The sequence below is a fragment of the Ochlerotatus camptorhynchus genome, unplaced genomic scaffold (genome assembly GCF_037179485.1).
Source record: "Ochlerotatus camptorhynchus isolate MF236.1 unplaced genomic scaffold, CSIRO-AGI_Acam_v1.1 ptg000475l, whole genome shotgun sequence".
Lineage (NCBI taxonomy): Eukaryota > Metazoa > Arthropoda > Insecta > Diptera > Culicidae > Ochlerotatus > Ochlerotatus camptorhynchus.
The window spans coordinates 269,952-282,144 of record NW_027040961.1 but is presented as its reverse complement, the minus strand read 5'-3'; the positions used below and the strand labels follow the sequence as shown (position 1 = coordinate 282,144).

At 39.1% G+C, this 12,193-nt stretch overlaps 1 protein-coding gene across 2 annotated transcripts in view; it reads left to right on the top strand.

Moving 5' to 3' along the window:
• Positions 1–12,193, top strand: part of ap (apterous) — a 294,145-nt gene that overhangs the window by 125,037 nt on the left and 156,915 nt on the right. The window lies entirely within an intron of this gene.

The following is a 12,193-nucleotide window of genomic DNA, read 5'->3' as shown; positions in this document are numbered from 1 at the left end:
TAAGAGTTAACCATTGGATCGGTGGTGATAAGAAGTCGATTAATAATCTCCCGATTTGTGTTTTCACGCTTATCCTTCCGAGTGAAATACTCTATAGTGTTTTTAATGACTTTGTTACATTTTTCTTGAGCCTCCTCCGTCATTCTTCCAATCGGCAATATCACCGCCTGAACAATGCTATGCCCAGAATCAAAATTCTGTGCATCGACGACGGCGTGTAAAACCACGCGTACAACTCTACGTAGCGCTTTGCGGTATCAACACAGTAAATTTTGAATTTAGCTGGGTCTATTTGCTGGGAACAAGAAATTGCAATAAGAATGTTCCGAAGTCTTGTAATCAACTCCAAATCTACTCCTGTTATTTCGGAACTGACTTTAGGATTGGCAAAAAATCTACGAGCTGTATTGCCGTCATTGCTGTTGCCAAATCCTCCTGGCTTCGGTTTGTCGACAATCAGACCCATTTTGCTCTTGAAGCTTGCCTGAATTATTTTCTTGTTCGCCTCGAACTGCGTTTCAAATCCAGATTTTCTCCAGCGTTTGAAACTCAGGCGATAGGCAATGTGGATCATGCACTCAAAGCAGCGTATCCAACCGTGCAGCGAAGAGATTCCGTAGTTTAGATAGTCTTCATTTACTTCTAAGTTTTGCATTTTTTCTATATCATTGAATTCCGAAATCTTTGCCTTACAAGCATAACACCGTTGGGCAGAACTTGTATTGGTTAAAGTATTGAGACATTTCCGTCGATCATTGTGAGGAAAAGAGAAAACGAAACGACGATTTTGCTGCTCTTCACCATCCCCTCATAAGGTTTCAATGCACTAATTTCGCTTTCGATACGGCTAACTTCGGTTTGAATCACTTCATCAGTTTCTGCGCAAAATTGTAAATGAAGCGGTCTACACCAATATGATGATCCTGGTCGATCATTATCCCATATAATGTCCTCTATGTTTCAATCATCTAGCAACCGCAATGGAACAAATGATGAAAAAAAAAATTGGAATCTCTATTTACATCGATTTGGAATTTTTGCTTGTACTCTGTGAGTCCCAAAGCACCATCACAACCCCACTTGGCAATCAAAGTCAAATGCTCCTCCTTACCATGTTGCAATCGGGGTTCAATAGTACTTTCTAGCAGCAGCAGTAACCTTTCAGCGGTGTTATTTAGAATAGCCTGGAGATAAATGCAAAAAATGCGTTTTGCGGAGGATAACATTCCTTTTTGGCTCTTTGTACTTGGTAGTACCATAGAGATAACTCTAAGACTAGAAGGTTCCGAAATAACGTGCTCAACTTTTTGGCTCAGCTCTGGTACTCTCTTCGGTCTCAAGCTAATCGATTCACCCCTCGAAACATAGGAAAAACCAATAACCCCTCATTTTATCGGTCAAACTTTCATAGCGAATCAAAACAAACATTGCGTAGTACTAGAATTTCGACTAGAATGGGGTACGTTAATCGTTTGCTTGGGACCAATAGGCTAGTCAAGTAGTGAGCCAATTTAAAACTGTTAGTTTCGTATTGATTGTTGGTAGTACGGTGGGTACCTGAAATAATAAAACCATTGTATTTTACATACAAACTCCTTATTTTAAACTTAATACCTGTCTTTTACTGGTTCCCTAATAATGTTGTAACTATATCTCGTCAGTTTTGCCATCACTAAAATGGACAACGCCTTCTCAGGTGTGATTTGAGTGGTTTGGTTGATGAGATCAATAGCCTGTTTAATTAAATTTGCTGCATTTTAATTGTGGTCGGCACGCAAACTCATTTCCACAGCAAAGCTTAACTGATTTGACGAATATTTTGCTCTAATTTCCTCAGTACGGCGCCGCTTCGATCGATCACTGCATTCTTCAAAAGATTTTTCAGATTTTCCTAGCCTCCAAGGTGCATCAGATGGTGGTATTGCAAATTCCTCTAACTAATCTGAATGGTCCTTCTCAAAGCGGTCGCGCTTCCGGTGGGATTTTAGAAATTTCCTGTTGAATGCTTTCCAAAAAATCTCAAACTCCTTTTTCGCATTCGAAGGAAAGCATTTTTCCGCGGCTGCTTTCATCTGTTCTAGCGATTCTTGATGTTTCATCGTTTCGTAAATCTGTTTTCTTTTTTGTCCGTTTCCTTTAGATTAAACAAGTACTGAGGTTCCTTGAGTCTATTCGTTAGTAACATGTTTAACGAAAATTATTGTATTTGCACTATTTTTTTAGTCTTTTGACCGAACATCGATATTTTGATTTGGGGTTACTTTGATAATGCTCGATGAATATAGAAAAACATGCGTGAATGTCAACCAAGTTAGTTCAAGAAATGTGAAACTTTGAATGAGTATATAATCAGAAAAATTATAAGCAATAAGAAGACAACATTGAATTTGTGATGGCCTTATTGAAAAAAAAAACATTTCATAAGTGATGGTTTGAGTGCTTTTTCAAACAGGCGCAATGAGCAATCAACCAATCTGCTGATCGTGATTCTAATTTAAAATTGTAGAATTTCACCTGAGTACAAACACTTTTTTTTTTTCATTTCGCACTATCAGCATCCTGCGCAAGTCTGCGCAAGATCAAGTTATGCTCATTCGAAACCTTACATTTTAAACTACCTTTTACAACTGGTGTCAACCATGGCAAACCCTGGCTTCATAACTTTGAATCTTCATTTATATGGAAAAATCACTATTTTTTTAATCTAATAAAGATTTAGGCCTACTTTAATAAGATTCTACAAAATTTAATGAAACAAATTTGTTATGCATTGTTTTTAAAACAAGTTTTTCTCAGACGTCACCATAATCCAAGCTACCGTTTAACCTCCAGTTGATTGAGTAGTAATGCCGTTTTTTTTCGAAAAAATGCGAAAAAAGTTCAAAGTGACCAATTTCGAAAAGGCATAAAAAAATCAAATTTTCTCGTATGGCGTTCAAACTTTGGATTTGAACGGGTCAATAGTATATAATGATAGAAAAAATAGAATGGAGGAAGAAATGCAATTTTTTCAATTTTGTCTAATGGCCAGCCATTCCCCACTGTGCTGTGCCTAGCACGTTGTGGATGATTGTTAGTCCCAATAAACGTAGTTCTCTGTGTAATTACTGCTGATCTGGCAATAATGGAGTGGCATCCTCGGGCGGTAAGTTATGCTCATGCTCAATTTTTACGAAATTCTGAGAACCACTTTATTCTTTTGCTGCACAGCAAAAAATAAATTTTAATATTACATCCAAGAGGATGAACTTCAATCATGTCGAAAATCTCATGTAATTTTAATGGTCACAAAAATAAACAAATGCAGTAAAAGCAGCGTAATGTCAGCTCATGCACTGTATTAATGATAATTTTGTCCTTTTTGGCAAGTAATATTACAGCATATTTATGACACGATTGAAGTGCATCCACTTTGATGTGATGCATACATTTTTTTTGCTTTGCATGGAATGGCTGATAATTGTGTGGCAAGTACAATCATACTCTATGCTCAACCAGAAAAATTCCTAGACCGAACCGGGAATCAAACCCAGCCACCTCTAGCATGGTCTTACTTTGTAGCTGCGCCTTGACCGACTGAGCTATGGGAGGTCTCCAATCCCTAAGTAGTACTAGTAATTATAGATATCATTTTAAGGTAGTACTGACTCAGAACTTCTGAGGATGATTCAATACGGGATGTGCAGAAAATTCCTGTATATCTCAGAAAAAACACATGTGAAAATTTGTAGCGAAATTGTCAAGGTCATTAAGATATAGGGGAAATGATTCTAATGTTGTCCTATGGATCTAGATTGGGCCCATCGGTTAAAAATCTGATATTTATTAATTTTATCTAGATGAACGCGTCATTGGGACGGTACTAATGGATATTTTTGGTCGCGTTTTTTAAAATTTAATCGATTGCTGCATTTATGTATGGGCCCAAATTAGGGGCATTTAGTCCGACATTACATCCATTTCCCCTAGTTGAAAGTTTTTCTTATGTCTGAATTACCTGCAGGCTATTTTTAAAGCAGCCATACCTATTTTGAAGAAAAGTTGCCCACCTAGTTCATCTCTAAGGTGCATCTAATAAATTTAAACTAAATTGCAGCATATCCTTTTGGCGAATGCTTTCCCTGTATCATTCCACCACGCATTCATTCTTCGATCCGTCCCATGATCGCATCCTCAATTTAACGACGGATCATCGCTCATTTGACGCACACTAAACGACCATTAAGATAAAGAGCATGCTTCCGGTTTCTTCGGAACTTTTGCGAATGAGCTCAGAAAGGACTCAAATCGATGCCATATAAACTATATCAACACTGTTGCACGAACGCACCGGACCCAACTGGCTCACAGCACATCAGAGCGGCGTTACACTTTATAAATATTCGGAAACAGCTTGTAAATTTTGGGTAGCGCCGGGTTGGCCTGCCACTGCGGCTCTGATAGGAATGAAATAAATTTCGGTCTTAATAAATTCATATCTTCATTATTTAGTAATTTTCTGATAAATGGAACATAAATTTCGGCCCCGAAGAGGCTCTCCGCTGTGTGTGTGTGTGCTGCAGTCAAAACTTTGGTAGAGGGCTCAGTTTTGGGTCTACGGGATCGAAATGAGGAGATGGTAAAGGTGGAAACCGTAATCAACAGGTGCCCTCGTGAGCGACGTCGTCGGTGGCGTTTCTTGACTTTTGGACTGGCAATACAATGCTTCTGGGGTGCTGTTGATTATCGTGACTTTGCTACAATGTGATGGAGGGACCCTCGATAAATTTAGAGTAAAATATTGAGGTAGTGAGTAGAAAATTATTATGTCATGTCAGCGATCAGGGTTTAGGTTTATGCTTCTCGTTTTGAGCAGATGAATTTATTGTACTACCGTTGGGATTGCGCTGCTTTCGTGTGGCCGCTTGTTGTGGTTGAAAGACGAAACAATTTATTTGTAAATCACCCCATCAACAGGCTCATTAGTCGGTCATACGCTATACTCTGCGTCGTCTTCGGGGAGGAACCGTCGCACCGAGTGAGAAACAATGATCCAAACAAGCTTGTAGGACACAAAGAACGCAAATTATTCATTCCGAAGTTGACAGTGAGGTAAACATCCTGCTGCGACTTTTCATCAGCCAATTCACGCCTGATTGAGTGCAGTCAGACGAAAACAAACTGATCAAACATGATGGTTTGCTTTATGGAAGATACAATGGAAATCACTGTTTCAATTTAAAATTAAATAACACAGCTCTGAAATCGATTTCATTTACTAACTTCATTTTAATAACCCGTCTCAGAACGGCACATTTCAAGTGAGTACAAATTAATTCGTTGCATCAAAATTCATGCAATAAATTCTCATTACCAACGTGATAATTGAATGCTCACGCACCGGAGTACGTTCTTACATGCGTAATTTTTTTTTTCACGCTATGCCTCGACTGATTATGATGATCTTACATTTACACACTTTTGCCCAAGAACTTATCCCCGTCATCATAGCACCCATTAGTGAGTGTTGTGGAGCAGAAGTGCATCAGAGCTTACGCATCGTTGAGCTGATCCCTCTCTGCCGCACCGTTCCCCTCACCAGTCCCAGAAGCTCGTGCTCTTTAATTATGTTGTCAATTGGATCGAAAAATTTGTTTATACATCCAGGCCGTTTAATTTCGCCTCGGCTTGTATTATTTGCACTTGCAGCTTTCAAGTGGCTGCAGCATAAAAGCATGGTACGTGCCCGTTGAGCCCTTTCCCCCGCTGGCTGGGGGATGGTGAAGGTGAAAACGACTAAAATGTTGTCATTAATTACAATCCTTCGTCCGACTCGGGGTGACTGTCGCCAGAGCCCTGCTGCCGTAGGAGGAGGTTTTGTGGAGCGTTTAAAAAAAAAACAAGTACAGAGCGCCGTAATAAATTATTCTCTTCAGGTGAATTTTGCCTTTCTTCAGAAGCAGCAGATTTTGCTGTTCCCCTTGGGAACAGGCACCAGCTGACCATCCAAGTTGACACGTCCTGGGTTTTTATTTTGTGACACTCTTCGAGCATGATATGATATTTGTTTTATTTTCTGATTATGTTAGCTGTCAAGGGTTCCATCAGGTTGACATGCAAATGATTTTGTCCCTCCCCCCTTCCACTTTTCGGCATTCGTGTTGGGCAAGCAACAACAGTGGGAATATCGGTGTGTTTGGTGGTGGAACACAGATAAACTGACGTTGGAATCAATCATATCGGATCGAGTTGATTCATTCATCATGTTTTATTTATAGTCACCTCGCCTCACCGTGTGTGTGTGTGTGTCTGTTGAGGGTACGGTCGGCTGCCTCTATGGACATGGCCCAGTTGTGACAGTTTCATTGATTACTCATTGATTCTGCTGTGAGAATCAATACGGGTGAGAATGTGCGAGGCATGCGACCTCTGACGTTTTCTTGTGTGGCAGAGTTTTATGATTTTCAGAAGCGATATCGACTTGAGGTTAGGAGAATTAACTTATATTTTTGGTTGCCCAATCCATCCGGGGAAATTAATTTTTTTTTTCAGATTTGTATAGAAGCTAAGTCGGTAGCAAATCATCGAATTTACAGATTCTATTATACAGTGTGGGATCGAATGGCTTCAGTAGCGAGCGTTTTGCCGATTCTCAACTTAGTGTGATGCATTTCCACAGTTTTTAATTGAGAACTTTTTATGCCAACCACTCAAGAACATTTTAAGTTTTATCGGAGGCGAAACTTAACTTAACTTTTATGAAATACTACATAGCAACTATAAAACAACATTCATAAACATTCAATTGCCATTAATGCATTCACCAAAACCTCTCTATGTCTAGTTGGTCCACCCTGGAGAAGGTTTTGAAGGGTGTATTCTCAAAGCTCTTCAAGATTGATTTACTGCAAAAGGTTGTATGACGAACGCATTGAGAACCATTTGAAAGCTGCAATAAAAGCTATTTAGCAACAATAAAAACCCTTTCCAAGCCATTTTCCCTAGCCGCTTGCTATATCTACTAGGAAAGCATCAGTCAAGATAGGAATTATAGAATTCAAGCTTATCAAAATAATTGAAATAGAAACTGATGAATCCTGATGAATGTGGAATACCTGTATAAAGAGAGAGAGAGAAGGATTTTTTCTTCAGTCGAGTATTAGTACAAGACACTGAAGAAGTCTGCACATTGTAGACGAAATATGCGTGTCTGTCTCCAGAGACTGATGGTATAAAAATCTTGTTGAATATCCAAATTTATTACAATAGTTCTCATTAAGTGGCTTTATTAAATGCTCTGTTTTAAATGCCTTATCAATGCTATGTGAAATGTACGTGAAAACATCGAAAAAAATAGGTCCGCCCTCTTAAAACGTCGATTTGACTAATTATTTAACATTGAAAAAATAATAATATTATTCTTCAGATTGAGCTTGTCCGAGATTTTTTTTGTGATTTTTGCCTTCAAATGTTTGCTCATTTTACTAAAATATAGTTATATCCTAGGAAATATGGTTTGAAAATCGAAGATTGTAAAAAAATAAGCAAACTAATTGTAACATGAAGGGTGGCATGAAAATTGATTTTCATGGGTCATTTGTGAAAAAGTTGTTTTGCTTTCCAGAAATCCTTAACAAATTCATAAGGTTTTAAAATGGCTTTTATGAAGACAACTTGCAGGCTGAATTGTATTTATCTAAAGTCATTTTGCTTGATCCTAGCCCGTTTAGGATCCAGGGTTCTTCCAGGCGGTTTTCTCCCGATGGATTGTGAGCAGTTTGCGATACTATTTTACAACATTTCGCATTTCTAACAGCTGGAAGCGCAATCGTTCCCGAAAAAGATCCCCTTCTTCCGGATGGTTACAGAAGCGCAAGCGTACATCCAACGATGCAGGGATGTACGCTTGAATGAAATTTTCGAAGAGTTGATTCTTTCGCCGAATAAATCCAATGCTTTGGATCGGAAACCCGCTAATCTCCGCTAAATAACAGTTTCAGTCGTTTGCTGTCGGTTGTTATTTCGATTGTCATCTATTCGCAAGATCTGCAGAAGGCTGGTATGTTTTTAAACTTTCGACAATGTTTTATGAATTCGAGGGCCACGCTAACTTTACTCTTCTCCGCCAGATGGTCAGTTGTTGATGGTGAGCTGGATCTTCTAAAGAAGTTAATTGTGTTGAAATCGACTTGAATTTTTCATCCTATTTCGTCTATCATTTGAGATTTCCTTGTCATAAATTTGGCTTTTATTAACTATCAGGAACCATGTTTTTTGCTGTGATCCTTTTTCTCGTAAACACTTTGAAACTTTAAGTGCAGAAATATCAGCTTCCCCGACAAGTACCACAATGAAACTGTTACTTCACTTTTGCTGTAGTGCAGCATACATGAAGCAGCAATTTCAGGTGAAATGGGGCATTAATTTCCGAGATCTGTGTAATTGAAAATTTGAAGTGGAAGTGCATACATAGCCTACGTGGCGGCCATTTGTGGACTCTTCAAGGAATCACCTTAAGCTCAATTTGTAAACAGAGTAATTGGTACGTTTATGATGCACTTTAAAAAGCCTAAAAAGCAACAATAAATGCTTTTTTTTCCTAATACAAAACCTAGTGGTTTTATGGTTGCTTTTGAAATGATAGAACACGTTTATAAAGTATTTTATCAAGACAGTAATAAACAGTTGCAAATGACATTTATGCTTGAATTACAGAACAGTTTTAAGGAGGGATTGAGAACTGTTTTAAATTTATTTTTAAAACAAGACAGTTTGCCAGACTATTAAAGGTTAAAAACAGCAAAAAGCTGAATAACTAAGCAGGAATGTTTTACACTTTGAAATGCTGTATTTAAACTAAATGGATTGTTCATAGCCGTTTTAAAACTATTATAAATCAGAGAGGATGCCAAATGGTTACTTGGGCAATGCAATGCATGAATTTGCATGTATGGCGGGAAGCAGGGAAGTCGAAAGTCCAGTGTCGAAAGTGACCAGGAAAGTCGAGAAAGTTTCCAGCCCTCACTTACTTCACTGACGATAATTTTAAAAATATCGTTGTCCTCAGTGATCGAAATTGTGACCTAGTAGTTCCTTGCCCAAAATATCATTAAATGAAACCAAAATGTGTAAAATCGGCTACAACAACGACTAAATCATGGACAATGCACATGGCCGAAACGTCGGGCAGATTAAATCGTAGTCGTTAGAGTCAATTATGATTGAGAAAGCCGTTAAACCAACACAGCAAAAATTATTTTTGATATTACGCCACTTTGATGCACTTCAATCGTGTCAAAAATATTACTTGCCAAAAAGGACAAAATTATCATTAATATAGTGCATGAACTGACATTAAGCTGCTTTTACTGCATTTGTTTATTTTTGTAGCCATAAAAATTACATGATTTTCGACATGATTGAAGTGCATCCTCTTGGATGTAATATTAAAATTAATTTATTTTTTTTCCTGGATTTGTTTTCCGTCGATCTTGTTTTCCGTGCTGAGCACCAATGCTACTGACGCCAGGGAGACTGCTCTCAAAACCTGGAACCTACCTATCGACCCATCAACTCATGAACCGGGGACCAACGGCTTTACTTCCCTTCCAAAGGAAGGTGTGATCAGAGATGTTATGCCTCAGAACATCCCGGCGGCGCCGACTGGGATTGAACCCAGCCCTGCTGGGATGAGAGGTAATCACGCTTACCACTACACCACCGGCGCTGCTTTATTTTTTTTTGCTGAGAAGCAATTCTCCTCAAGCCCCAGTTGACGCGATATTTCGATTGGAGCGTTCAGTTTGGGGGATGAGTTAGAAAATTTAGTCAATCTACTGAAGCAGATTACAGCCGGCGCTGGTGGTGTAGTGGTAAGCGTGACTGCTTTCTAACACCCCGATGGGTCTGGGTTCAATCCCAGCCGAAGTCGGTGGGATTTTTCTGAGGCATAAAAATCTCTGGTCACGTCTTCCTTCGGAAGGGAAGTAAAGCCGTTGGTCCCGGCCCAACAGAATGGGTGCGATATCCTACGCAGGTGTGGAAGCTGACTTCCTGCACATTCGATTGCCGTCAATGGATGGCAATCGATGTCCGTCGGTGATTGGCACTAGATTGCGGAACAGAGACCAACGTTAAATAAAGGAAAGAAGATGAAGCAGATTAGACCCAGGCGAAGATAACTCTATGGCACCTCAACGTTACAATTGAGTTGAAGCTTGAGCTTGGTGAAAGCATTGGTCTTGAAGAATTCGTTGATGTGAAATGAACTGCTGAAAAGGTCGATGAAGGTTTAGTGATTCAATCAACTGGATCGACAGAAAGCAGCAATGTGTTAACTTGTTGTCAATAAGTGCTTAGTACGTTGCACTTTCCGAGTCCAGTCACAACCAGCTTCTCTAGTTGTTGAAGCTAATGCAGTGCATCGGCCAGGAGGTCACTGAACGTCACTGAGGGTTACCAAATATGCATTGTCATGCTGTCATCCAAAGCAGGGAGCTAACAGATCAAAACGCCCAGACCCTGATAAGCTAAACCCCATAATCACTGTTTTATTAGACTGATGCAAAATTTAACATTTTCCCTCCACAGTGCTCAAGTGGTTCCAATTCGGGTCTAGATTAGCCTCCCAAGGTTTGAACTGATTTGGTAAGAAACTGACTGGGCACAAACCATTTGAAGTTTATATGGAAATTACTATGGGGAAACCATACCTTTTCTTCGTAGTCTTCTATCCTGCTTCCATATTGCACCGTTAACCGTGACTTTCAAGTTTCTTACTAAATGACTTCAAATTTTGGAAGGCTAATCAGGAACCAAATTGAAACCGTTTGAACACTGTGGAGCGAAAATTTCAAATTTTGCATCAGTCTACTGTTCCATCCCACCATGCTTTATTTCACTGTCATCGATCACAAATAAGAATTGGTAAGTGACCAAAATGAAACTCTTCGCTGCATAACACGAAATAGACGCCATTAATTAAAGCGAGATTTAGAATCTCCTACAGCTGCTTGAAAGGTGATTGTTATTTGCTACAGTCAAATATTAGCGGTACGGCGAAATCCATAGTGGACCAGCAATTTGATATTCATAGAACACCGCTGGAAATCCTGGAATTTTCTTGAAGTTCTCTGGATTTCTTCGAGATTCTCACGGCTTCCCTGAAGTTCACTGTACTTTTATAAAGTCCCCAACTTCTAAAAGTTCCCATAATTTCCTGAAGTAAATGGAACTGCTTTGAAGATTTCAAAGCTACCCGAATGCTCACGGATCTTCCTTTCAAATATTTAGACTTTTCTGAACTTCGGACTTCCCAAAAGATCCTACATTTTGACGTGGGACTACGTCTGTAACTTCTATATGGGGGTACACTTTGTGAAAACCGAAAATGGAACTTGTAACAAAATTTATGAATGATTTTAAACATTATTAACTGAGTTGCCCCTGGACCAATTTGAATAATGTTATCACCAATCGATCAGTTATATTTCTACGCATCTGTTAAATTTAAGACTTTGTTATTTTTCTAAATGTCACTATTGAAAATTTAACGGATGTGTAACTATTGGGGGAACATCAACGATTGTCTGCGAAAATTGATTTCCCTAACACAGATTTCAAAGTTGAATTCCAACCGGTCTCACCAAACGGTGTTTATTCAATCACCGCGTAGTGAGTGGTGGTGTTCTCCAGCACACAAAGAAAAGCCTCCTGCAAGCAGCGAGCTGCAGCCCACGTGAGAATCCATAGAAGGAGACAGCAGTCGCACCGCTATTGATCGGAATCAGTAGCTCTTCGTCAGTTGCTGTGGGCCATCTATGTCAAGCGCGTCATACTAAAGAGTATAAACAGAGAGAACCCGGTTCAAATTCCTATTCCTACACAAAAAACAAGCGCCAACTGCAGTTAACAAATAAGATTTATTATATTAGACCACGTAGTTCTACGTCACCATTGCGTAAAACCCCATAGGGCTGTCCATTGTAGTTTTTTCTTTAATTCAAGGACATTGCAGAAGTCAAGACAATTTTCCATAAGTTTACGAACCTTCTTTAAAATTTCTGTAATTTACCTGAAGCTAATGGAACAGTTCTAAGATTGTCTAATTTTCCCCGAAGTTCTCAGAACATCCCTCGAATTCTTCAAATTCTTGTTCTTAAAATTTGTAGGCATCTCAAAACTTCTCGTTATTTTCCTGAAATTAATGGAACTG